This window comes from Furipterus horrens, unplaced genomic scaffold (assembly GCF_987537825.1).
Source record: "Furipterus horrens unplaced genomic scaffold, mFurHor1.1.pri manual_scaffold_1, whole genome shotgun sequence".
Taxonomy (NCBI): Eukaryota; Metazoa; Chordata; class Mammalia; order Chiroptera; family Furipteridae; genus Furipterus; species Furipterus horrens.
This window is the reverse complement of record NW_028327171.1, coordinates 180,405,630-180,431,320: the sequence shown is the minus strand read 5'-3', so window position 1 is coordinate 180,431,320 and position 25,691 is coordinate 180,405,630. Positions and strand designations below refer to the sequence as shown.

Sequence of the window (25,691 nt, the reverse complement as noted above, 5' to 3'; positions counted from 1 at the left end):
TTTGGAAATCATTCCCCTGTCTGTGATGTCATTGGCAAATTAAGTCCCATATTTTTAAATGAAGTAAGTATAAAGACTATTATGACTATAATTATTTGTTAGTCAACAATTGTTGAATGTTTATATTGTGCTCAAAGCATACTTTCCAAAAAGAGATACTCAAAACAAATCACAATGACACTTGGGATAAATAAACCAACCTTGAGTTGTTTACTTTGCTTAGAAAAAAGTTAAAGGTCAAAATTTTAATCTTACCTAGAATTGAAAGGTTGCATGAATTTAGTAAAATAATAAATAAATAAATAAACAAATAAATAAAAATTTTTAAAAATATTGCATGATAATTATTAGGACTTTAAGCTTCTGTATCATGTCTCTAAAGGAGGGGGTAGATAAGAATACTACCTTGTGGGTACATAATAAATAGTTATCTTTTAAATTGGGAAATCATGAGAGAATTTGGTTTTAGTCTGTTTCCACCAAAATAAAGAAACATTGTCATTAAAATGGTTCTCTAGTGTCCAATAAAATAGCTCAAAGGATTTGCTGTCTTTGTATTTTCCTGTTTTGTTTTGTTTTTGTTCATATTCTAACGTTTGACAAGCACATAGACTCACATGATGGCTACCGTAGTGTGAGTAATTAAAAAGAACAACAAATTCTTAATATGTGTCACAGGCCTTAAAAAGTATGGTTGTTAGTAATCTCTTCAATATAATGAAGAGAGAATTAAATAAATGTTCTATCTCTCATATTTTCAGCCATTTATTGACAGCTTCTAAGAGCAATGGGAGCAGTATGTCTAAATCTTTACTTCTGAATCTGCAGATAAGAAACTGAATTAAACAGAATGTGCTGGATGAATTGACTTAGCCCTGAAAATACCACCGCATCTCAGGGCTAGATTCTATAGTTGATATCAAGCTGGCAAGTAGTCCATTAAAGGGGGACAGATTTTCTCCATATAGCCTCTGATTCTGAAATTAACTTGAAAAGATTGGGAGAACTAATACATCATGTAAACTTTGTAAACTCAAGCAAGACTCTGAGAGCCAACTTTCCTGCCTCCATTGCTTCCACATCTGGTCAAGTAGTGGGTAGAAATGTTGCTAAAATCACTCATGTTTCATCAGGATTACATGTTTTAGGTTCACCAGGAATTGTGTGCCAGGGAGATGTTGGTTTATTCATTCTTCACTCATTTGAAAATATTTTTGAATTACTACTAAGTGCCAGGTACTCAACTGGATAAAGGAAATACAATAGAGTTCAAGACAAACATGATATCTAACCTAATGGAGCTTGAAGTCCAGAAATAAAGCCGTTACACTCAAACAATCATACAAATTGGTATTTACTAAGAACAGTATAATTTTAAATCAGCTTAAAGTACTGGGAGCTATGTGTGCATATTACTGGAGGACCAAACTAGTCATAGGATTTATGGGAAGTTTTCCTAAAGAAGGGACACATTTCACTTAAGGTCTGAAAGATGAGTAAAAATCAGGCAGACAAGGAAGGGGCCAGAGTAGAGAGTAAAAGTTTTGACTCAAGCACTGACTTTCCAAGTAGGGGATGTTCCTTTCTCAGATTATGGCATCTAAATAAAAAAAAATTTGAAGGCCAAACTATTATTTAAAAACAAAATTCATTTTGGAAATCCTTACCACTTGTAGTAGCACGGACATACACAGAGGAAATATATTAGGGAATAACCAGGAAATATTGAAATTGGAACAAGAAAAAATATATATAAAATATTTTGAGAGATTCTAAAATTAAAATAAGGATAATATAAAATATTCAGTAGCCAAATAGGACTATGTACTCATTAATATGAGCAATCTGACAGATTTTTATGTTTTCCCACCAGTAAGTCGTGTGAGCTAATGGAAATTGATGCTAATGTAGAAATGTTGCTGCTAAGACCAATGTGGGAAATTGAAAGCATTTCTCAGAGATCCCTGGCTGCAGTATTAAACTATGTCTCTATTGGCTAAGTAGATTATTACACCCTGTTGAGGAGGAGAGGGAAAATCCTTCCCAACTTATTACTTGTGATGTTCTGGGCAACTGTTCTGCACTCCTCCTTCCTCCTTACTGCCAATATCCACACACAATTTTCAGCACTATTCTCTGAAACACAATTACAAATCACCTAATGTTAGCATTGAAAATATAACTTGGAAGTGTGTGAAATCTAGTGTAATAATAAATGCATAATGTGTAAATAATTGAGAAGACTCCAGTGTGTTCCATTTCACAAAAACTTGACGAGTTTAGGAAATCCTTAAGTAGAGCGACTGGAACAAACTATTTTCTTGCCACACAGACACGTGTGATTCATGTCACTTCTGCTATCATCAGGCTGTACTTCCAAACTGAACTGGGGGCTGCACCAGTTTGCTAGGAACTGTGGATTGCCACTTCTCTGATCATGTTGCTGGTAAGTGGTCAGGTAGATCTGAAGGTACATGGGGAGAGTTCTGACGACTCCGAAAAGTCAGTGCAACCTAGGGCACATGAGCCAGCCCACTTTAAAACTCCAGGAGCCTTCCATAAGGAGTTTTCTTTATCCTTCTGTCTCCAAGTCCAATAAATGGAACAAATGGTTTGAGACACTCAAAAGTAGCCACCAGGGGAAGGATCAGGCTGTGTTTGCCGGTTGGCAACCTCAAAGTTTTGGCAAATAGAGACAAGCAAAGAAGGGTGGGGAGCACCACTCCAGTCTGGAAAAGGGAAAGCCTGGAACAGTGGTGCCAACTGGCAAGGGAAGCCAAATGGTAAGGTCATGGGGAAGAAAAGCTGGAAGTTACTTAAAAGTAACTGAACTAGAGCCAGTAGCTTTCAGCAAATGGCCTTGGGTGCCCCTAATAGCACTTTTGCAAGGGATAGCCCCTCTGCTCTAGTCTAATACAATTAAATATACAGAGATTACCAGTGGTTCTGATTTCTTAGGAGGTGCTTCCCCCTGCCCTTTTTTCTCTCTATGTCTACAAGTATCTAAAGCAGGAGATTTGGTCAACTTTGCAAACCACCCAAGTAAGGCAGATGTTTTCCTTACTTTCTAAAGTGGTAGATATTTCCTACAAGTTAAAATATTGGATAAATTCTAGAAGTTTCTAGGTTCAACAAAAAATAAACTCAATAGAGGCCAGGTAATGGATTCAGGTACAGGGAAACCATCTTAGAAATTTAGTACCAATAATTTTGTAAACATAGTAGTGCTAATAATAATACCTTACATTTATGAAATGGGTTTTCACAGAACTTTCACATTTACCTCACTCATTCACAAAAGCCAGTGAGGTAAATGGAATGAGAGTTATTATTTTATATTTTACAAACGAGGAAACTGAGACTCAGAAAGACTGATATGACCAAAGAAATGCTGAAGGTAATGCCAACACTAGAAGTGAAGCTTCCAAATTTCAAGTTTTTTATTTTTCCATTACTCAATACTGCCTCTTTCTCAATCTTACAGGAGTCATCCAGGATTATTTTTAATTTGAAAAGAAAGGGGGAAGATAAATATTTGAAAAATGACTTTAACACTGCAACAAAAAGTTAAATAAAAGCAAAAACTAGTGTGGATCATTATATAGTGAGTTAGCACTTGGCTCACCAATATGTAAATTATCTAATGCTTGATATGGATTGAATGGAAGAAACCTGGCAAAGATCATACAATTAGCCCTTGTCCGTGTAGTTTGAAGCCCAAGAGACTAATTCATCTTTTGCTAAAAATAGCCTAATCATGAGACACAGTTCCCACTTCTCATTTTAATTTCCAAATACAATATATAAGAGTGGTGCTTTTCAGGTCATTTATCTTTTACTTATTGATTTTTTTCTCCAGAGTACTAAAATACCTTGATAAATCAATGCATTCAATGACTATAACTATTATTTCCTTTTAATATTTTAAAGAACCACTGTATAGTTATTAGTTAACTAAAAGAGGACAATATCCATTTTAAAATCCTGGATCACTGGTGCTCCAAGTGGCGCCATACTTTATGAAGATGCACAACTTAAATATACTTTTAAAAGGAAAGAACAAGTTCTGAATAACTACAGTCCCTTCTAAAAAGGAAGTCTTAAATTAAGGGGAAAAGATTCCAATTGTATAAACAAATGAGTACTGGCTCAGGAAGAAAATGAAGAACATATCCAAGATGCTGTCTGTAAAAGTAATAATGATACATCTTTAATAATAAAGAAATAGACTATTAAAAAGTTCATTCTCAGAACTGCTTTTAGTAAAAGCATCTGTACTCCTTGTGGGTGCATAATAAAGTTCCATGAGTTTGTTTACTGTCCAGGATTTCTCACCAACCCATTCCAAAGAAAAAGAGCCATTTAATACAGTGAATTGCCCACCAGCTGTTGCTATGTAAATAGTATAATGCTTCTCACTGGCTGTATCAAGTTTCATCTGGTTTGATTGTCCTTTGCTTCGAAGTTTTTCTAAAGCTAACGTCACAGTCAGATACTTGGATAAGTGATCAACAGTGGCATTAACTGCAGTGTTTATGTATCCTTTTTGTGCACTGCCATCTTTTTTGTGAGTGTTGGATCGGGCCTGAATACTAACTCAATTACACTAGCAACATCCATTACTGGATCAGTTACCATTGTTGCATTATTACTATCAAGCTGAAGTCCAGAATCATCAGATGTTTTGGCCCCTTTGTACTAGGTCCCTCTTTCTGATTGCTGCATGTGGATGTGTTACGATGGTGAGAACTGACACCATTGTCTTCTGCTCCATTACCATTTTCAGTCTGTTGTTTCTTGCCTTGCTATAATCTGTTCATGGCCTGTATCTTCAGTTCTTCCTCAATGCTGTGACTGAGAGCTTGCTGATTATTGTGCTTGTTAATTCTGGTTAATAGTCTCTTGATGAGCTTCATACTCATCACGACTGGGATACATTTTGCAAATGAGTGCATCAAATTTTGGATCTGGCCTTAGTGATCTTTTGGAAATTAGCTTTTTCTGAAAGGTAAGATGTTCTTTACATCCATTTTTGAGGGCTGTGGTAGTGCAGTTTGCACAAAAACGATGCAAACAATCCTTTGTAGTCATGGTGTTTTTCAATATATTCAAACAAATTGTGCATTCCAAGCTATTCATTATTGCCTCCTGAGGTGTTCATTGCAATTCATATAAACTGAGTTCCCATGCTTTTCTTAATAGTTGAGTTTCATTTGTCTGTACAGCCTGAAACATCATGGCTCCTGCCCCAGCCCAGGACTCTGCTGCCTGCAGCCAGAGCAAGACTCAAGTACAAGTCAACATGGCCACCAGAGCCACTGCAGAATATCCAGTTTAATTCTATTTAATGGTTTGTATTGTGAAAACCCCAAGAATTCTGAAACAGAATATAAGACTTATACTGTAATTGAAAACTCATTATTTTAAGATCCACACCATATTCTGTGTACTCTCTCCAGTTGAATTTTGTCTATATAATATCAAATCATGTAAATGGGAAGAGAAAACAAATTTAAGCATGATACAAGAGCATGATAAACTTTTATTTTGTTGGAGATTTTTTTATATAAAATAAGACTGAGTTATGTCCATTCACAATTTTGATCAATCTAAACATATGGCCATTATTCTTGATAAGAATGAGGGAAAAGGATATATGTCTACATCTTTATTACAAATACTATAATAAATTATTATATACAATAACTTTGGAACAGACGCTATATAGAAGAATATTTTACACAGAAATTCCACTGTATACTTTTGTATTGATTCAATATTTGGATCAATATTCCTCTATTTTTATGCAAAACCCCCTTTTAAGGCTCAAACAGTCTAGGAATATGGCACATTTCCTTTCCTTGTGTATGTATTTTAACACCACCTAGGTGTTCCTGCCCCTTACTAAAATTTTTGTCATGAGCTTGCCTTACCCATTTGCTCCTCAAGTTTCTCTATTGTCTTGGGGACTTCAACATCCACACACACGTCCAATATTTTAGTTTGGGGACATTTCTAACTTCAGTACTACTCTTTACTTCAGTGAGCTGTTCCTATAACCATAGTGGATTTTGCCATTCCTTGGAACCATTTTACTCTGAAGTATTAAAATCATATACAATGATCTCACTATCACTTCACAAATCTTATCTGCTCTGCTATCTCATTTCAGTCACATGGCTTGTTTATGTTATTAATAAATTCATTCATTGAATACTGTGTTCTACACCTCTCAACCCATTTTCATCTTTACATTATCCCAGTTTCACTTCATTGCCTTTCACGTTAGTTGCCCTATTGGGATATCTTGAGAATCCTTGCTCCCCTTATATATTTTATAGTACCTGGTTGGCCAATTTTCAATCACTAATGAAAGCCTTATCCAAGCCCAACCCATGACCAATGCTAGTATAAAGCTATTGTTTGTAACCTTTATTGTGCTGTTAATATGATCAGTAATTAATACTACCGTATATTTCTAATAACTTTTTGCTCTCCTTTTTTGAAGTGTCTATCAATACCTTTTTACTACTTCTATCTTCTTTAACATTCTCAGCAGGTAATTTAACTGTAATCTAATAAAGAAATTGTAATAGGGTTGGAGGAGGACCTCCCCAAATTCCCCACAGCTCCTGGTTTTGGGGATGGAGGAAGGAAATAATACAGCTTTTAAGGTACTTTGCATATCTATGGCTGGAGCTAGTTTCTTAGTTATGCAGATAGTTGTGGTTACTGCCTGGCATCTGGGAGATGGGAGGAACCTTGACCTTAGAGTGGCAGCAGAGAGCTCATGGGGCCTGTGCGAGATTCCTGTAGGTGGTCACGATCAGTCACCATACCCACTGAGTCACAGGCCGTGGTTAGGATTTAAACAAAAAGCGGCAACCATTTGGTGTGCTGGGCCATGTGGTTTGAAAGACTGCAGAAGGGTCCTGCCATCCACCGTGAAGTCTGATGGGAAAGAAGGGCCCCACCATCCACCATGAGAAGAAGCACAATGGAAGGAGCATGTTAGAGGAGCATGATGGATCAGCAGGTTGTAGAAGCCATGTGAGAAGTAGCCATGCAGTTTGTAGTCAGGATCTGGCCATGTGGCCTGGGCTAGTAAGAAAGCCGGCACACTGCTGCTTTGATTGGGTCTGCTCTAGCTGTCTCCAAAGTCACCAAAGACTCTGCCCGGACTCTATCTGGGCTCCTGGAACTCAGGACATGTGGAGAGGACACTCCCTTAGGACTTATGCCTTTCCTGGATTTCACTATGATCCAGTGTGACATGGCACATGCTTTTCTGGACTATTATATGGAGGCTGAAGACAACGTACCCCAGATCCTGAAGGAGAGAGCTGACAGATAAAGAATGGGGACTACCAGGTATGGTTTGGCTTATAGCCTTTTAGGGAGCAAGGGAAGGGCTGGGTCTTGTGGGAGAACAAGATTCTCAGTAGGAGTATTCCCAGTGACACCCCCCTCCCCAAGGTTGAAATATTGTAAATAAAGACATGTTTTTTTTCAACACTAATTATTGGGTCCTACACCAAGGTGCAACGTGAATAAGTCCCCCTTTGCTCAGTAACAAAATTAGATACTAAAACTTAGACATTGTTTTTGCTTTTAGACATTATCTTTGCTTTTAGAAATTATCTTTGCTTTTACTCTATAAGATGATGATACAGCACTCTTACAACAAAGTTCATCCCTAAGAGACTCATCAGGAAGTGTGTACATGTATACCAGAATTATCACAGTAGCTCAAACAAAACACCAATTTTTATACCTATTTTCTTTGCTCATGTTTTTAACTTTTGTTGGAAAGTTCTTTCTCTTCATCTCAAACTAGTCAACCTCCTGCATAATTCATGATCTAGGCTTAATGACATTTTCTTCATAAAGATTTTCTGAATCCCCTCACAGCTAGAATTAAAAGTTTTAACGGATAATTTTTAGCTCATTGTGCATATACATACACACACACATACATATATATATATATATATGTATGTGTGTGTGTGTATATATATATATATATATATATATATATATATATATAAAATTAGGTATTAATTACTTAACATAATCTTTGCTTGACTGGTTCCAAACCATCTAAGATTTAATTCAGGCATCACTTCCTCCTTGGGACCTTTCTCAATGTTTTTCCCCCTTTTCCTTCTACTCTCACCTGGTGTATGTCAGATAGCCCTTCTTGAGCTCCCACAGCATCCTGTGCTTACCTGAGATCATAGGTGTTTGGCTGTCTGACTTTTACTCCTAGTAAAAATATGCTAGTAGATACCCTAGTAGCATATCCTAGAATATGGTAAATTCATGGACTGTAGAGCTTTTGTTCTTAATATCTCTATTTCTGGTGTTTTACCTAGGACCTGACATATTACAAGGCCTTAATAAATTATTAATAAATGAACAAATAATATTGTAGTAAGTCATTATTTTACTTGATTTTGCAAGTAAATAATAATTGTCTTTGAGTCTCAATCTTGACCTCGCATACTTTAATTCCAGAACCAAAATGAAAGCTTAACATATACCTGATATTTGACAAAGATTTATTAAATTAAATCATTTGTGATATCTGTATCTCAAATTAATTCAGGCAACTCTATCTGAAATTAGCTACAGCAAAAAAATAAGTTAATAATTCTATCTCACTGAATTGTTATCTATTTATTGCACAATTAAAACTTTCTCTTGCTAAAGTTGAAGTCACAATACCCATAAGAACTAGAAAACAAATGAGCAGGTATTACATTATCTTTTACACATAGATCAACATTTCTAAGGTGAATTTCTCAGCACAATATCAACATCATTAAATGTTATTCTTCTAGAGTGTAGGTATTTTTTTTTCCATTTCCTGTGATCCAGAACTTAGTACAATTAGAAAGTGAAGAAAGCAGAGATTTTATGGCTACTGAAATCATAGTCAATTGATATGTTTACATTCAGAAGGATAACTTAGTAGGACAAATAGTTCTACTTATGGAAGTTGGATAGATACTGTGTATGTCACAGGGTTTAATACTAGCATTTTGGGTAATTTTTAAGTCCTTGTAATTGATTTTTATAGTCTTCAGAATACAGTTCATCAAGAATTGTTTGTTGCAATAAATGACTGTCTGATTGCCTATTTTTGTGGCTACCCATAAAAACATGACTTTATGTTCTTTTATAAATAATCATCACATTCTTCAGTGAATAATGCATGAGAAAATAGAAATTCCACAATAATTACAAGTAGTAAAATTTTAACACACTTTTCAAGTATTTAAATAATATATATATGCTAAAATAAGTAAAAATCCAATAATTAAAACCTATCATTTATCTACACATGCAAATTAAAATTTGGAAACAATTTTTATAATTGCCCATGTAAAACAAAATAATCTAAAATGTTATTGAGAATATATTCATGATTATATTTTTAATATATAAAAGTCCACTAATCATGTTGATTCATAATTAGCCATAATTATAAGTTACTCTGAAAAATATGGGAAAGCAGAGATTATTTGATCTCATAGTTGTTAATCAAAATATGAGAAGATGGAGGTTTTTAAAAATAATCCTCTCAAGACAATGTCCTCTCACTTCTGGTTTCCTGGTTTGAGATAAAGCATATACACATGTATTTCTGTTGTATGCCCCTGATTTACATCCACTAGCAAGTCAACTTCTTCTTTTTACAGCCAAAAGAACTGAGTACTACAAAAGTTAAATAATTTGACAAAATCAGAGGTATTAATATAAAAGTTACAACTCATTGTATTCACTTATATTAGAATGGTGTTTAATTATTTTATTGAGAATATGAAATGTGTTGGTGGTTTTAAATACCCAGATCCTATTGAAAATATATGAATTTCTTGAAGTTATAACTTCTGAAGGTGAGAATATCAGTGTGCTCATAAAGACACGTATTAAATGCTCTATAAATATTCCAAAATATGTTATAGTTTTTTTTCCTTTGAGTGACAATATTTCCTTTGCTTCCAATTTACATCTCATAGACTAGAAGGACCACTTAAAAAATGTAAAAATATACAACTTAATTGGGGTAAAATTCACATAATATAAAATTAGCCACTTTAAAGTGAACAATCCAGTGATATTTAGTACATTTATACTGTTGTGGAATCACCAACTGTCTCTAGTTTCACAACATTTCCATCACCCCAAAAGGAAAGCCCATACCCATTAAGCAGTTGCTTCCCATTTCCTCACCCTCCATCCCTAGCAACCACCAATCTGCATTCTGTCTTTATGGATTTACCTATTTTGGACATTTCATCTATATGAAATCATATAAAATATCACCTTTTACATCTGGCTTCTTTCAGTTAGTACAATGTTTTTGAGGTAGATCTGTGTTGAAGCATGTGTTTGTTTGAGTACTGTTTTTGAATTTTGAGGGGTGAATACCAAAGGACTACTTTTATGGTAAATGACATAAGAACTAAATAAATTTTCACGGATCTAAAATAAAAAATAAGATAGTAAAAGAAATATTAAGCCCTGGCTGCTGTGGTTCAGTGGATTGAGTGTTGGCCTGCGAGCCAAGTGTCACTGGTTCGATTCCCAGTCAGGGCACATGACTAGGTTGCACGTCAAGTCCCCAGTTGGGCGCGCGAGTGAGAGGCAACCACACAGTGATGTTTCTCTCCCTCTCTTTCTCCTTTCCCATCTCTCTAAAAAATAAAATAAATTAATTAACAAACAAATAAATAAATACATTATTTTTTTAAAAAAGAAATATTAAAGCAAAGATTAATCACACAGCACAGGTATAAATGAATATACACAGTGAAATTTATTGTCTTCAATCTGAGTTCCTTTAGCTCTGTATATTTTGATTCCTTTTATCTCATCTTCCTTCACCTTCTTTCATATACATTTTAATTCACATCCTTATGTGACATCTTATCACCTCTAAGAAAATAAATGAGAATAAAACAGTAAATAATTTTCAGTAGTCCCTCTCTATAGCGTGGTTCACTTATCACAGCCTCACTGTATTGCGGGATTTTTAAAAATATTATATTTAATTATTTATCGCGGATTCTTTGCTATATCGTAGGATTTTGCGGTACTGTATATGTATGTTAAAGTTACGTAGGTTTAAGAGTGTAGAATATATTTAAGAACATAAGTAATGTTTATAAAAGTGTAGGAAAAGCTTAATAAGGGAGTGGGAAAGGTTAATAAGGGACTGGGAATGGTTTATAAGTGTGGGGGGAGGGTTTATAAAGCCTTAAAATACATATAAATAAATGTAAGGTTTCTACTTCGCAGATTTTCACCTATCGCTGGGGGGGGGGGGGTGGGCAGAGGCCCCCAGGGTCTGGAACGTAATATCCGCAATAAGTGAGGGAATACTGTATCTCATTGGTCAGGGTAACTTTCAAGTATTTTTTAGCCATTCAAGAAAAACATCTGTGATTTTATGAGACTTGGTCTTGCATATTTCAGCCAGACTCCTCACAAACCCCTCACGTGGAGGAAGGCATTTAAAATGTATTAAGATAACTGTATATTGTGTTTTATGGTCACTTTGTTAGACTAGCTAATTTTCATCTAAGTGAGATAGATGTGAAACCATGGATCTCTCTTCTTCGAATGACCTTATATGATAGAAATAATTGGAATATGGCATAGTTGACTTTTGTTTAAACTGTATTCTGCACTTGACTACTGAATTTGTGGAGACAATTGATAACACTGAATACACTTTGTCATATCTAATTAAGAACCATAGAATAATATGGTCTCTGCCAAAATTTTAAATGCTTATAAAAGTAATAATGCTTCAACTGTTCTGGGACCTGAACATTGAAGAAGCCTGAGAAACCTTATCTAAACAGATCTTGTTAAGAGTTAAAGTTTTCATAATTATAAAAAAAGCATAACTTACTTCATGCAAAGTCATCTTGTTTCAAGCTTTTTCTCTCATTCACAAAACACAATATTTCTTTTCTGTTAAATATATGTTCATGTACATGAGTAAACTTTTCTACTTTATTATGTCCTTATTAATTCATTGCCTTAGATTACAGAGAGAACATGACTTACATTAGATTTTATTTGGAAGAAAAGTGTCTGGGATTTACTGTCAAAGCAGTTTTACTTTCAACTTATATCAGTATTACTGCCTCTGCATAATTTCTTTGATGTGGTTTCTGTTTCAACTTGAAACTCAACAAACCAGGATTTAAAGATAATACTCTAATTGTAAATGGATCCTTACAGATAAGTAGTATTTAAAAATTAAAGGCATTTATATTTTTCTAAACTTAATATTTATTACTATTTTCTTTAAATATATGCACTAAATACTAAATTGTAATAAATAATAATAATATGGCAATATGTATATATATATAGCATAGGTGTACTTTTTTATGTATATAATGCATATGTGTATAACTGAACTTAAAATAGCTCATTTTAAATATTTTCAAGCTTTAAAATATACTAGTTACAATCTTCCTTGTTTTAGCATTTTTCCCACACCATTTCAATTTTAGTATGGTTTTTATTTCAGGAAAATGCCTGTTTCCCTGATATTCCTAGCCTGCCCGTGTGACTAATGGTGCTCCCTTTAGTTATGATATCACTGCAGTCTCGAATTCAAAGACATGGCACAGGTCATTTACTTCTGCTTTTCTAATTACCAAAAGTCAAAGTACACTAGGTAGTATTTAAACACAACTAAGCAGAGAATTCCTATTAGATCAGAAAACAGGAAAGAGAGGCTTAATGCTGAATTTACCAGTTGGAGCTATAAAGCCTCAAGTACATTTTATGATTTCTGCATGTCTTAGGCCCAACCAGGTCTGACAGAGTGCCATCATAGCACACACTTCCTGTCTTAAGTCAACGTTGGACCAGGCCCCAGAAGCTCAGTGTTACACGGACTCTTTCCAGACTTGAGTCAAAACTAAGCCTAATCTCACAGACACATTCCTAGCCTGATTCCTAGCTGAAGGTGTCTCATTTGTTCAATCAATCTAAAATTTACTACTGAGAATGAGAAATAAGTTATCTGTCACCCTTGTCCCAAGTACACATTTAGACATATGGTCTAAATGCTGGGAGCATTCAGTTTCAAGCAATCTTTATTTTACCTAGTTTAGGAGAAATATTAGTTAAATATGAAATGTTTCTCTGGGAAAAAAAGATGGTTTTCAAAAGTCTTGTTATAAAAATTCAAGCCAAATTGGAACTTACTCATTGGGAAACAGGGAGGGCATTTCAACATTAGGAAAATCCTCCACAGAAAATTAAAACTCCCACAGAGTTTTGAGAAAACATGTTAGCCACTTACTTGCCATGGTAAGAGGATCTAAAAGTTAATTTAATATCTTTAAAGTGAATATCTAGAAAGTGAATATGTAAGAAGATGCTTAGTCAAGGTAACCACAATTAGTCATCAAGATATTTTCCTATCTATGACAAATCAATGTGGTTTAAAATTGTCTACTTTTTTATACATATGGTTTTCTTGGCTTTTTTTTTCCCATGAAACCCAACCTGAGAAGATTTTGTACTTTACTTGATTCACAGAGATATTATCAAGTATTAGAGAAAAACACCATTGCACTAGGAAGAGTTCAGTACTCTGCTAGGAACAATGGCACAAAAAGAAAAATACACTCTACTATTTTTTTATTATTCCTGAACAGCAACTTTAAGTCTTATTAGTATAGTTTTCTACTATAGAGCAAAATGGTATAATTAGTATTTTAGTTCAGAACCTCCTTATCTCTGTAATCTCCTTCAGTGCACAGTGAAGAGGAAAACACTGGAACAATTGCAAGACATTTGACTTATAAGGAAGGGACAGAGACCCCCTGTTTTCATCACCAAAGACCTTCAACAGTAAAGCTTTGTGGCACTAAATGCCCTCTAATTCAGCAGGTCTTCACCATAGCTTCGGTTAGGCATGGTAACACTGAAAAGTGCTCCTTGGCTTTGGGTTAGCATTGCTTCTCTCTTGTAGAAAATTCTCCACGGCTTCACTATAAGGGCTGCCAAGAGATTTCTTAAGACTCTGTGGGGAAACCATGCCCACGACAAAACAACTCCATTACTATCCCTCTCAATATATGTGGATTTCAGTAATTTAGAAAGCAAAGAATACAGCACTATTTTAATAAATTGGGTGGACACAAAGCCCTTTGCTTACTTGTTTTTTTGTGTGTTTTGTTTTATTTTATTTAATGGAATTACCAAATTCATAAAACAATAATTAATCTTGACCTGCTTTACCCAGCTCAATATATTCTCTGTGTATTGCCCTTTCTCTGTGACCAGCTGAAAGTAAATAGCATGGAGGATGGGCAGTTATAAAGTGATATTCAGTGTCAAAACTGTCATTTATCTGTTTCTACTATACTTTTAATCCTCACTAATAGCCCTTTTCCCATTACAGTGCTGATTCTTTCCCTGTTTTCTAATCTGCACCCTTATTCTAAATATTATTAGACCCAAGACCAATTGTTTAGAACAATTATTGCTTGGCTTGTTGATATTTCAATATGAATGAGAAAAGTAAAAATAAAGATAGAGTCAGGGTGGAGTATTTTTTTTTAATCTCATTAAACATTAGTTCAACTGGTGTTTTGTTATCTTTGAATGTGCCATAAATAATAATTTTTACCTTTTAATATTCTAGATTTATCTTTGTATCTACTATTGTTTTCTTCCTTTGGTAGTGAAGTTTATAATTATTCTTTGATAAGAAAAAATATACCTTTTAAAACTATTAAAGTTATACTATAACAGATAGAAATCTATCTGAACCAAACTTTAAAATGATTTTGACATTTTGCTTTAAATACTTGGGAAAAAATGACATAGACACATGAAATTTAAAATGGAGAAAATAATTTTACCAGAATATTTTCATATTACTTTGCTTTCAATGTAAGATCCCCTTTTATACATAAATGGGAACCCACAGTCTGTTCCTGGGTTGGATTAATGTATTTTGAAAGCCTTGCTAAATAAAGGAGCAAGAAAGACTTCTTTCCACTCAAATGAAAAAAAAAAAAATTAAAGGTGATTCAGGAGCAAACCAAGTCCAGCCATTTTCATCCAACCAGACTACCAATTTAAGAAAAGGCATAACCAGAGAAATTGAGTATGAGACAACAGGAGCAAATGAGAGACAAAGAATTGAATGGCCTAAAAATTATTGACAGTTATTATTAATGTGGCATCCATATCCCAGTGGTATGAATGAGCTGTTAAAAGTACAATGAGTCAGGACATTGTGGAATACAATTTCACACAAAGAAAGCTCATTTAACTTGTACAAAAACCCACTCTAAATATGTTGGGTTTTGGATACTATCATCAGACCCCCTAACACTGCAGACTGGTGAACTTAATTTGCTGATATCATCACAGCCTCCTGGGAGATTTATATGTATATTCCAGTCTTAGCATCTCTAGCTCTTGATTCAAAGAGATAGGCACCTCTTATCAGTGAACCTAGGTCTTGTGATTGCAACTTAACTCCAAGGAGAGCTTGGAAAGCAAGTAGGCATTGTCAGGTTTTATAATGAAAAGAGTACTCTACTTGCCAACATAACACATCAGAGGGAAAATATGCCAAAATACCTTAAGGGTAGTTAGGATATTGACCAGGGGGGAAAAAAGACAAATGTCTATTAAAGCTCGTATGGTAAAAACAAAATCCATCCTCACCACGAAGAGCCCATGAGGACAGAAGTAAGGGGAAAAGGGTGGATCAACATGCACGATTGTTCTTCATTTCTTTTTGTATATTAAGGAACTCCTTCACAAGGAAGTGTTTTTATACTCTACAAACCTACTTTGAAAGACCCATAAATTTTCACAAATGTCTTGTCATTTATTCTTTGATTTTGTCCCTTTCAATCTATAAGTATCACTAACAGCTGTCTATGGGAACTGTAAATCTTAACATCAGCTCATCTCAGGCAAAGTGTAAATGATATGCCACTCCTAATTTTGCCCAAGGAAAGGTTTTCTGGTTCCATTATCCTTCAGAACCCACCTAAGTAGAGTTTTCTACTACAGAATTGCACTTCCAGCTGCCATATGCCTATGGCATGAAGCCCTAAATCAGACCTAAATATTTTTCTTTTTAGTGAACTGGTTGTTAAGACATTTTCTGGGAGGCCATTTGTGACATTGATGTAAGTTGAGAGAGTGATAGAATTGAAATAGGAACAGGTCCATTTGCAAATGTGAATGACTAGCTCATTTAAATTTTATATACTTCCAGAACTTTCTTTGCCCAATTTCATCTATTAGACTTCTACTAATGTGCATACTAGACTTCATGGGTTGGTGTATCAGATAACCCATATGTCCTGAGCTCAAGCAGTCTGAGCACCTAATAGTCTCATGGTCAGGCATTCAGTGCTTTGTTTTTAATGGTTTATGAAATTTTCAAATATACACAAAGGTAAAAGAATCATGTAGCAAATGCCCGCATAATTCTCATCACAAGTGGTTCAACAACTATAAAAATATAGGCATTCTTGTTTACCTATGCATACCACTTTCACCGATTAGATTTTTAAAAACAAATATCAGATATGCTTTCATATTAACCACAAATGATTTAACATATATTTCTAAGAGATAAAAACCATTTAAGCCCTGGCTGGTGTGGCTCAGTGGATTTAGTGCCAACCTGCGAACCAGATGGTCACTGGTTCAATTCCCAGTCAGTGCACATGCCTGGGTTGCAGGCCAGGTCTCCCAGTTGGGGGGTGCAAGAGGCAACCACACACTGTTGTTTCTCTTCCTCGCTTTCTCCCTCTCTTCCCCTCTCTGTAAAAATAAATAAATAAAATCTTAAAAAAAATTAAAAATAGATACCTTCCTGGACTTCCGGCCAAGATGGAGGCTTAGATTGAAATACTCTGTTTCCCTCCACAACTAAGTAGGAATACAGCTACCTCAAAACCAAAGATAACCAGAAATTCCAGGAAATAAAACTACAAGGAAGCCCAACAAATGAAGTTATAAACCAGCGGTGCTCATCTGGACCAGTAGGAGGGATGAAATCGGAATAAGGACAGAAAAGTTGGGCTGTGCTGTCCGTGGTAGCAGCGGGGATAGCGGCGAGACTACGAGAAAAGCCAGGGGAGCAATCCTGGCTGCAGTCAAGACACGGCAGCTCGCGATTCCAATGCTAGGGAAGGCAGACCCCCCATTGCCTTGGATGTTGAGGCTGTGGGGAAGGAGCCTCCCAGTCTCTCAGTGGAGAGTAACAGCAGGAATTCATCTTGGACCCCCACCACCACACAAAGTGCCACAGAGCGGCGAAAAAGGTCAGGATTGCCACAGGTCGCTGGTAGTGACGAGTTCACAGGGTGCCGCCCCCTACAGCCTGCCTAGGAAACAAAGATAAACAGAAAACTGACAGGATGAAACAGACCATGATTGAAATCCCAGTGATGCAGCTAACCAGGCAGCAGATGAGAGACCTAACCAATGAGCAAATAAGAAATCTTTCTGAGGCTCAGTTCAGAGTTATAGTCATAAGGTGGCTTACAGAATTAACAAAAGATTTGGAACAAGACGGGGAAGGAATGAAAGCTAGTCACACTGAAATGAACAAAAACACATACGAGACAAGTGGTGAGGAAATGAAAATCAGAGATCAAATAAATAAATCGGAACATAGAGAAGGAACAAGCAATCAACCAGTGCAAAAAAAGGAAACAAAAAGTAAGGAAAGTAAGGAGAGGATCAGAAACCTCCGGGACAGCTATAAGAGACCGAACATTCGGATTATAGGATTGCCAGAGGGCAAAGAAAAAGAACTAGAAATAGGAAAATTATGTGAAAAAATAATGAAGCAGAACTTCCCAAACTTGGGGAAGGAAACAGACTTACAGGTCCAGGAAGCACAGAGAGTTCCAGAAAAACTAGACCCAGGGAGAATCACTTCAAGACACATTATAATCAAATTGTCAAAAATTAAAGATAAAGAGAGAATCTTAAAAGCAGCAAGAGAGAAGAGGAGAATCATGTATAAAGGGGTCCCAGTTAGACTATCAGCTGATTTCTCAAGGGAGACCCTGCAGGCAAGAAGGGACTGGCAAGAAATATTCAAAGTAACGAAAATCAAAAACCTACAGCCACAAATACTCTATCCAGTGAAGCTGTCATTCAGAATAGAAGGGCAGAGAAAGTGCTTCCAGGACAAAGTAAAACTGAAGGAGTTCATTAGATCCAAACCACTATTATATGAGATGTTAAAAGGACTGGTTTAGAAGAAGGAGGATCAAAATTATGAACATTAAAATGAAAAGTGCATCACAATAACCAACAACAGAAGCTAGGGAGTTAAAACAAAGGCAAACTAAATAAGCAATGAGAGTGGAAAAAGAACTATAGGTATGGGGAACATACTTGGGGGAGGTCAGCAGGGAGGGGGAAGGGGGAGAGGGAGGGAGATGGTACAGGAATTAAGAAGCATAGTAGAAGGGAATGGAGTAGACAGAAAGAGGTTGAGAAGAATTATATGCACAACCAATGGATATGGACTAAAAGTGGGGGACAATTGGAAGGAGGGTGGGTCACTGGGTGGAGGGGACCAGAGGGAAAAGAAATTTGGATAACTGTAACAGTATAATCAATAAAACATTTTTTAAAAAATTAAAAATAATTATACAATTATCACATCTAAAAATTAATACTAATTCTTTTTTTTTTTCAAATTTATTTTGACTACTTAAGGCCTCTCGGGATTCAATATAAACCTTAGGATGAGTTTTTCTATTTCTACAAAATTATTTTTGGCATTTTGATAGAGATTGCACTGAATTTTTGCACCATTTTGGGAAGTGTTGTCATCCTGACAATATTAAAATTCAAATACACGGGATGAACATGGGATATCTTTCTATTTATTTATGTCTTCTTTAAGTTCTTTCAGCAATGTTTTATAGTTTTCAGTGTACAGTTCTCTTACTTTCTTGGTTAAGTTTATTTCTAAGTATTTTATTCTTTTTGATACTAATGTAAGTGGAATTATTTTCTTTGTTTTATTTCCATCCCAGACTCCCCTGTCTATAGGTAACCATCAGATTGTTCTTTACATCTTCTTGGTATGTTTCAATTTTCTTTTCTTTAGTCATTTGTTTTTGTTTTTGTTTCTAGATTCTATATATAAATAAAATTAACACTAATTCTTTATATCATCTAATATCCAGTTCACATTTTATGCACTGCTAAACTCATATATTTTAAAGTTAATTTATTTGTTAAAGAAACTAGGTCTTTTTGTCTTATGGAATTACACACATTCTGGATTGCCCCTGCCGTGTTTTAAAAACTATGTTCTTCTATTTCTAGTATTTCCTATATAATAAAAGGTATCCAAATTCAGAGGTAGTCTAGAAAGGAAAAAAATACCGTGCTTTTCAAAAATGTCAGTATCATAAAAGATGAAGGAAAACTGAACAACTGTTACAGATTAAAGAATGATAAAGAAGCATAAAAATTAAAAGCAATGCATAACAGAGATTTTATTTTGCTATGAAAGTTGTTATTGAGAAAACTGGTAACCTTTGATAAGGTCTATAAATCGTTTGTATTATTATAGTATCTCCTGATTTTAATTATGGTACTGTAGCTATGTAACAAAATGTCTTTGTTTTTAGAAAATACACACTGAAGTGTTTAGGTGTAAAGTGCCATATTTGTTATAAGATTTCTTAAATTGTTAAAATATGCATGAATATATCTACATATATATTTGCACAGTCATACAGTCAGCTAGACAGAGGGAGAAAGAAGAAGGAAGAGAAGGAAAAGAATAAGACAAATGTAGCAAAATGTTAATATTTAAGGAAGCTAGATGAAAGGTATGTACAAATTCTTTGTACCATTCTTCCCACTTTTCTGAAAGCCTGTTTGCTATGAGAAAATGAAAGTTTAAAAACATGATAGGTCTGGAACTTGAACTAAGTATTAAAAAATTTAACAAGAGCATTTCATATGTCATGCTTTGAGCTTCCTACTGTACCATATGAGAAAGGACATTATGTCTGGTTGTCTCACTTTTAAAGTGATGTTAAGATCAATGAGTTCAGGACATCTCTACCTAAGACACAGAGGCAAACACATAAAGGAGACTTCCAGCCAAGATGGAAGTCTAGACTGACTCGTTCCATCTCCCTCCACAACTAAGAAGGAATACAACTACCACAAAACCAGAAATAACCAGTAGTTCCAGAAAATAAAGGGAAGTCCAATGTATGAAGTTATAAAGAAGTGATGCTCATCTGGATGGGTAGGAGGAGCGAAGCTGGGGTGGAGAGGTCAAGCTGTGCTGGCCGCAGCAGCAACAGCGATGGTGGCAGGACAGTGCTAAGCACAGACACCCGTATTTAAGGGGAGACGAGAAGTGCCTGGGGAGCACTCCCAGCTGCAAACCAGACCCATCAGCTTGTGATTCCAGATCTGGGAAAGGCAGACCCCATTGCCTTGGACAGTGAGGCCCTGAGGAGGTGGGGACAGAGGAGGAGGCTCCCGGTCTCTTAGTGGAGAGTGAACAGAAGGAATCCATCTTGGACCCCCACCCCCAGAAAATACCACAGTGTGGTGAGAAGGGTCACCAGGTTGTGATGAGTGCGGGTGGCTCTGCCCCCTATAGCATAGGAGGTGTGACAGCCATGCCCAGGAAGCAAAGGTAAACACAAAACTGTCAGGATAGCACAGATCATGATAGAGATCCCAGTCATGCAGCTGACCAGACAGCAAATATATGATCTAACAGACCAGCAGATAGTAAATCTTTCTGGTGCACAGTTCAGAGCTTTTATTATAAAAATGCTTACAGACTTAACAGCAGATCTTAAACAAGACGGGGAAGGAATGAAGGCTAATCCTGCTGAAATGAACAAAAACACATATAAAACTAGTGGTGAGGACAAGAAAAAAAGGGATCAAATAAAAAATTGGAACACAGGGAAGGAACAAACAGTCAACCAGTACAGAAAGAGGAAACGAAAAGTGAGGAAAATCAGGAGAGGCTCAGAAACCTATGGGACAGCTATAAGTGGGCCAAACTCCGAATCATAAGGTTGCCAGAAGGTGAAGAAGAACTAGAAATTGAAAAATTATGTGAAAAAATAATGAAGCAGAACTTCCCAAAGTTGGGGAAGGAAATGGACTTCCAGGTCTAGGAGGCACAAAGAGTTCCAAAAAAACTAGACCCAGGGAGAACCACACCAAGACATATTATAATCAAAATGTCAAAAATTAAGGATAAAGAGAGAATCTTAAAAGCAGCAAGAGAGAAGAGAATTACATACAAAGGGGTCCCAATAAAACTATCAGCTGATTTCTCAAAAGAAACTCTGCAGGCAAGAAGGGACTGGCAAGAAATATTCAAAGTAATAAAAAGCAATAACCTACAACCATGATTACTCTACCCAGCGAAGCTGCCATTCAGAATAGAAGGGCAGAGAAAGTGCTTCTAGGTCAAAGTAAAACTGAAGGAGTTCATCAGATCCAAACCACTGTTATATGAAATGTTGAAGGGATTTGTTTAGGAGAAAGAGGATCAAAACTATGAATATTAAAATGAAAACTGTATCACAACAACCAACAACAGAAGCCAGGGAATCAAAACAAATGCAAACTAAGTAGGCAACAGGAGTGGGAAAAGAATTATAAGTATGTGGAACATTATGGGGGGAGTTTAGCAGGGGGGTAGGCGGAAATGGAGGGAAATGGTACTTGAATTAAGAAGCATAGTAGAAGGAAGTGGAGTAGACAGGAAGATATTGAGAAGAACTATATGCACAACCAATTGGCATGGACTAAGAGGGGGGGGCAACTGGAGGGAGGGCGGTCACTGGGTAGAGGGGAAAAAAGGGAAAAGAAATTGAGACAACTGTAACAGCATAATCAATAAAGCATATTAAAAAACACATTTGTGAAATTAAAATAAAATTTTACATAAGATATCACAATAAATTAATCAAAAATTGCAAAAAAGAAAGAAAGAAAAGGTCAGTGAGTTCAGGAGGTCTGCTTACCCAGTTGTAAAGATGTCATCATCTTTTCACTTAATATTTATTAATATTTATTAGCAGCTATTAATGATTACCTAGATTCATTATTTCATTAGGAATTGCAAATACTTATATTCTAATTTCATCATTCCTTCTAAGCTAGATTTCTAAGCTAGAATTCTCCTATAAAGAGCTTTCACTTGTCCACCATTTTGTTAGCTTGAAACAAAGTTCATTTATTAAAGATACAATAGATGCTTTCTTTTTCTTTAATAGTTTTTCAGAAAATAAGATGTTGCCACCGTAAACTTCAAAATACTAAGAATGATTTTTTTAGATATCCTTTTGAACTCCACGAATGTAACATACTAATATATCTCAATGCATTGGGAGCTCCTTTAAGCTGGTTCCTATATACTATTTTTAAAAGCTGCCATAGTTTTTGAGGATGCTCCACTTTTTGATAGCACAACATGGTCTAACTTTATCTATATTTTCTGATCAACCTCTTTAACCAATAATTATTTCAAAGATTTCTGGTTCCTCTTAGTAAGACAGTATTAAGGTTCTATATTAATTTCCCATTTCTATGTAACAAATTACCACAAAATTATAACTTAAAATAGGCACATAATTTACATGTATATATTTATAACTATGCTTAAAAATAAAATTATAAATTATGTTTTATAATAAAATATATTATATATATAATGCATATACAAAAAATGTTAGTTTCTGTAGGTCAGAAATTGGGGCATGACTTAACAGTCTTCTGCTCAGGGTAGCACAGGGCTGAACTCAAATGTCCTTAGTCAACAGCCCCAAGAAAATGAATTCTGCCAACAATTGGAATAAGATTGAAAGCAAATTCTCCCCTAATCAAGCCTCCAGATAAGAATACAGCTCAGCTGAATTCTTGGGTATTAAAAAGCAAATGCCAGATACCATAGAATTTTGGTATATACTTAAGTATATATTTCTAATTGAATATGATGTTTACAAAACATAACTACAATACCATTATCACATCCAACAAAAAATTAAGTTATTTCTTAATTATCTAAGACTCATCCCATTTTACCCAGTTGAATGAGAAACATGTTTTTAGTTTTTTGGTGTTTTTGCAGTTAGTTTGTTCAGGTCAGGATCCAAACAAGATATACACACTCTTTTGATTTATATATATTTTAGATCCTTTAAATTTATAAAAGCCCTCATTTTTTGTACCCTCTATGTATTGAAACTAGAATATAAGTTTCCAAAAATGCCTCTGATTCTTAATTTAGACAATTATATCTTCATGGAGTCATTTAACATGATTATTTCCCCCTTGTATTTCCTGTAAACTCCCATCAGAGGCTTAATTATATTCAGGCACAAATTTTTAGCAAGAATACTTCACACGGAATGCTGCTTATTTTTTCTGTTTTATTTTGGGAAGCATTATATGTGTCGATATTCACTTTTAGTGATGCTAAGATTTATCAGTGGATTAAGATTAAAGTCAGCCTAGCTCTATAGAATTTTCCACTAATTTGCCTCCTCATGGTTTTAACAGCCATTTATTATTGGCGTATCCATCTACTATTTCCTTCAGTTTTTTAAGAATGATAACCTTCTAATTCTATCACCTCTTCTCTTTCCATTAACTGTAATTCTTCCATGTAAAAAAAATAGCTTTACTTATTAACTATTTTGTTAGCCTCAACTATGGTCCACAAAAGAAGAGATACTTGAGACTTTTCCTTTTACTTATCAATATTTCAAACAATGAGTTGGTGCAATAGAAAGCTCTATAAATGTCCACTTTTTTAAAACATCAATATTAACATAACCTTTTATGTATTTGATATGCTTCAATTAATTCGATGACTATTCTTTCTGACGTTCAATTGTACCATATTGGACAGTCAGTCCCTTCAAGTTGGCACCTATTTCATTCTGATATGACTCCACTAATATTTGATAGTTTTCTTTTTTTGCTGTTTTTTAAATATTTTTATTGCATTTTTCCACTACCATTTAAACTCCTTACACCATCTCCTCCCTGCTTTCACTATACTATTGTCCATGTCCAGGAGTCTTTTTTCCTTTTTGCTCAATCCCTCCCCACCCAATCTATCTCCCCCAATTGCTACCATCCTGCTCTCTACCTATGCATCTGTCTCTATTTTGCATGTTAGTTTGGTTTGCTCATTAGATTCCACATATAAGTGAAATCATATTGTATTTGTCTTTCTCTGACTGACTTAGCATAATCTCACTTAGCACAATGTTCTCCAGGTTCATTCATACTGTTGCAAAGGGTAAATTTTTTTCTTTTTTATGGCGGAGTAGCATTCCATTGTTTAAATGTCCCATGGTTGTTTTATCCACTCAAATACTGATGGACACTTGAGCTGCTTCCCTATCTCAGTGATTGTAAATAACACTACAATGAACATAGGGGTGCGTATGTTCTTTCAAATTAGTGTTTTGGGTTTCTTCAGATATATTCCCATTATATTCGATACAAAAAAAAAAAAAAAAATCCCAGGCTCAAGTTGCCCTGAAACATTAGTGAAAGTTTCCTGCCCCAGATCTGTAATCAGCATTTTCCCCCCAAAACCCTAATTATTTTTTAGTAGAAAATAGTATTTAGAAAGCACACTCTGAAAATTAATATTCCTTTGCATTTTTTAAATTAACCTTTAGTTTCTATTTTGGCAATAAGTGGATTGGGTATGCAAAAATAAAATAAATAAACTATATTGTGTCTGTATCGACTATACTGTAAGATTTACTCTAAATCTTATAAAATAAATAAATAAATGAATATAAATATTCAGCTTGGGAAAGGGCATTGTGTTTATTTTAGTTGGTTGATAACACAAATGCCCAAAGATCCCACTTTTTCTGTGACATATTTACTCCAGCTGTAGCTTATATTATACAGATGTCCTCAGAATTTTCCATTTTCTATAGCACAACATGAAGCCACATATTTCAAACAGCTTCATTGTTCATGGGTCCCCAGTGAATATATAAACTTCCAAGAAACTGCGTGACCTAGCACATTGCAAACACATGGATGAAAAAACTAACCAAGGAGCTGCTATATTCTGACTCCCTGTTTATTAATAATTTATTGTCGGTGACAAATGTGGGTCAACACCTGCATAAAAAGTAATTAAAAATAAAGGGAAATACATTATTAAAATAAAATGTGTGGATAGAGAGTAAATATTTTTGAACATAATAAAAAGTGATATGTGCTCTAGATTTAAATAGTTGAAGGAAATTAATAACCTTTCAGAGGTTGTGTACCAATATCTTCTTTACTTATTTCTAATTGTGAGTGAACATGGTAGTATCTAAAGGATTATATCTTTAGGTGTTAGCTTGAAATTGAAAATACTCTAAGACAATTCACAAATTAAGTTATTATTGGGTAATGTTTATTTTCCATCAATAACCTGCAGGAACTAGGTAGACAGATGTCTGAGATTGAAGAGGTAGCATGCACGAGATATCTAGGGAGTTGCCTTGGATGAAAAAAAAGCAGGGGGTGGTATCAGGTACAAAGATAGACATGTTGTTAAGAAAAGCAACAGTTATATCTCATATTTATTGATCACTTAATACATGTTAGGCTTAGTGCTT

At 35.1% G+C, this 25,691-nt stretch overlaps 1 pseudogene; it reads right to left on the bottom strand.

Annotated features, from left to right (window-relative positions):
- Positions 1 to 4,210: 4,210 nt before the first annotated feature.
- LOC150022374 (E3 ubiquitin-protein ligase RING2 pseudogene) lies at positions 4,211 to 5,235 on the bottom strand (annotated as a pseudogene).
- Between the last annotated feature and the right edge of the window lie 20,456 nt (positions 5,236 to 25,691).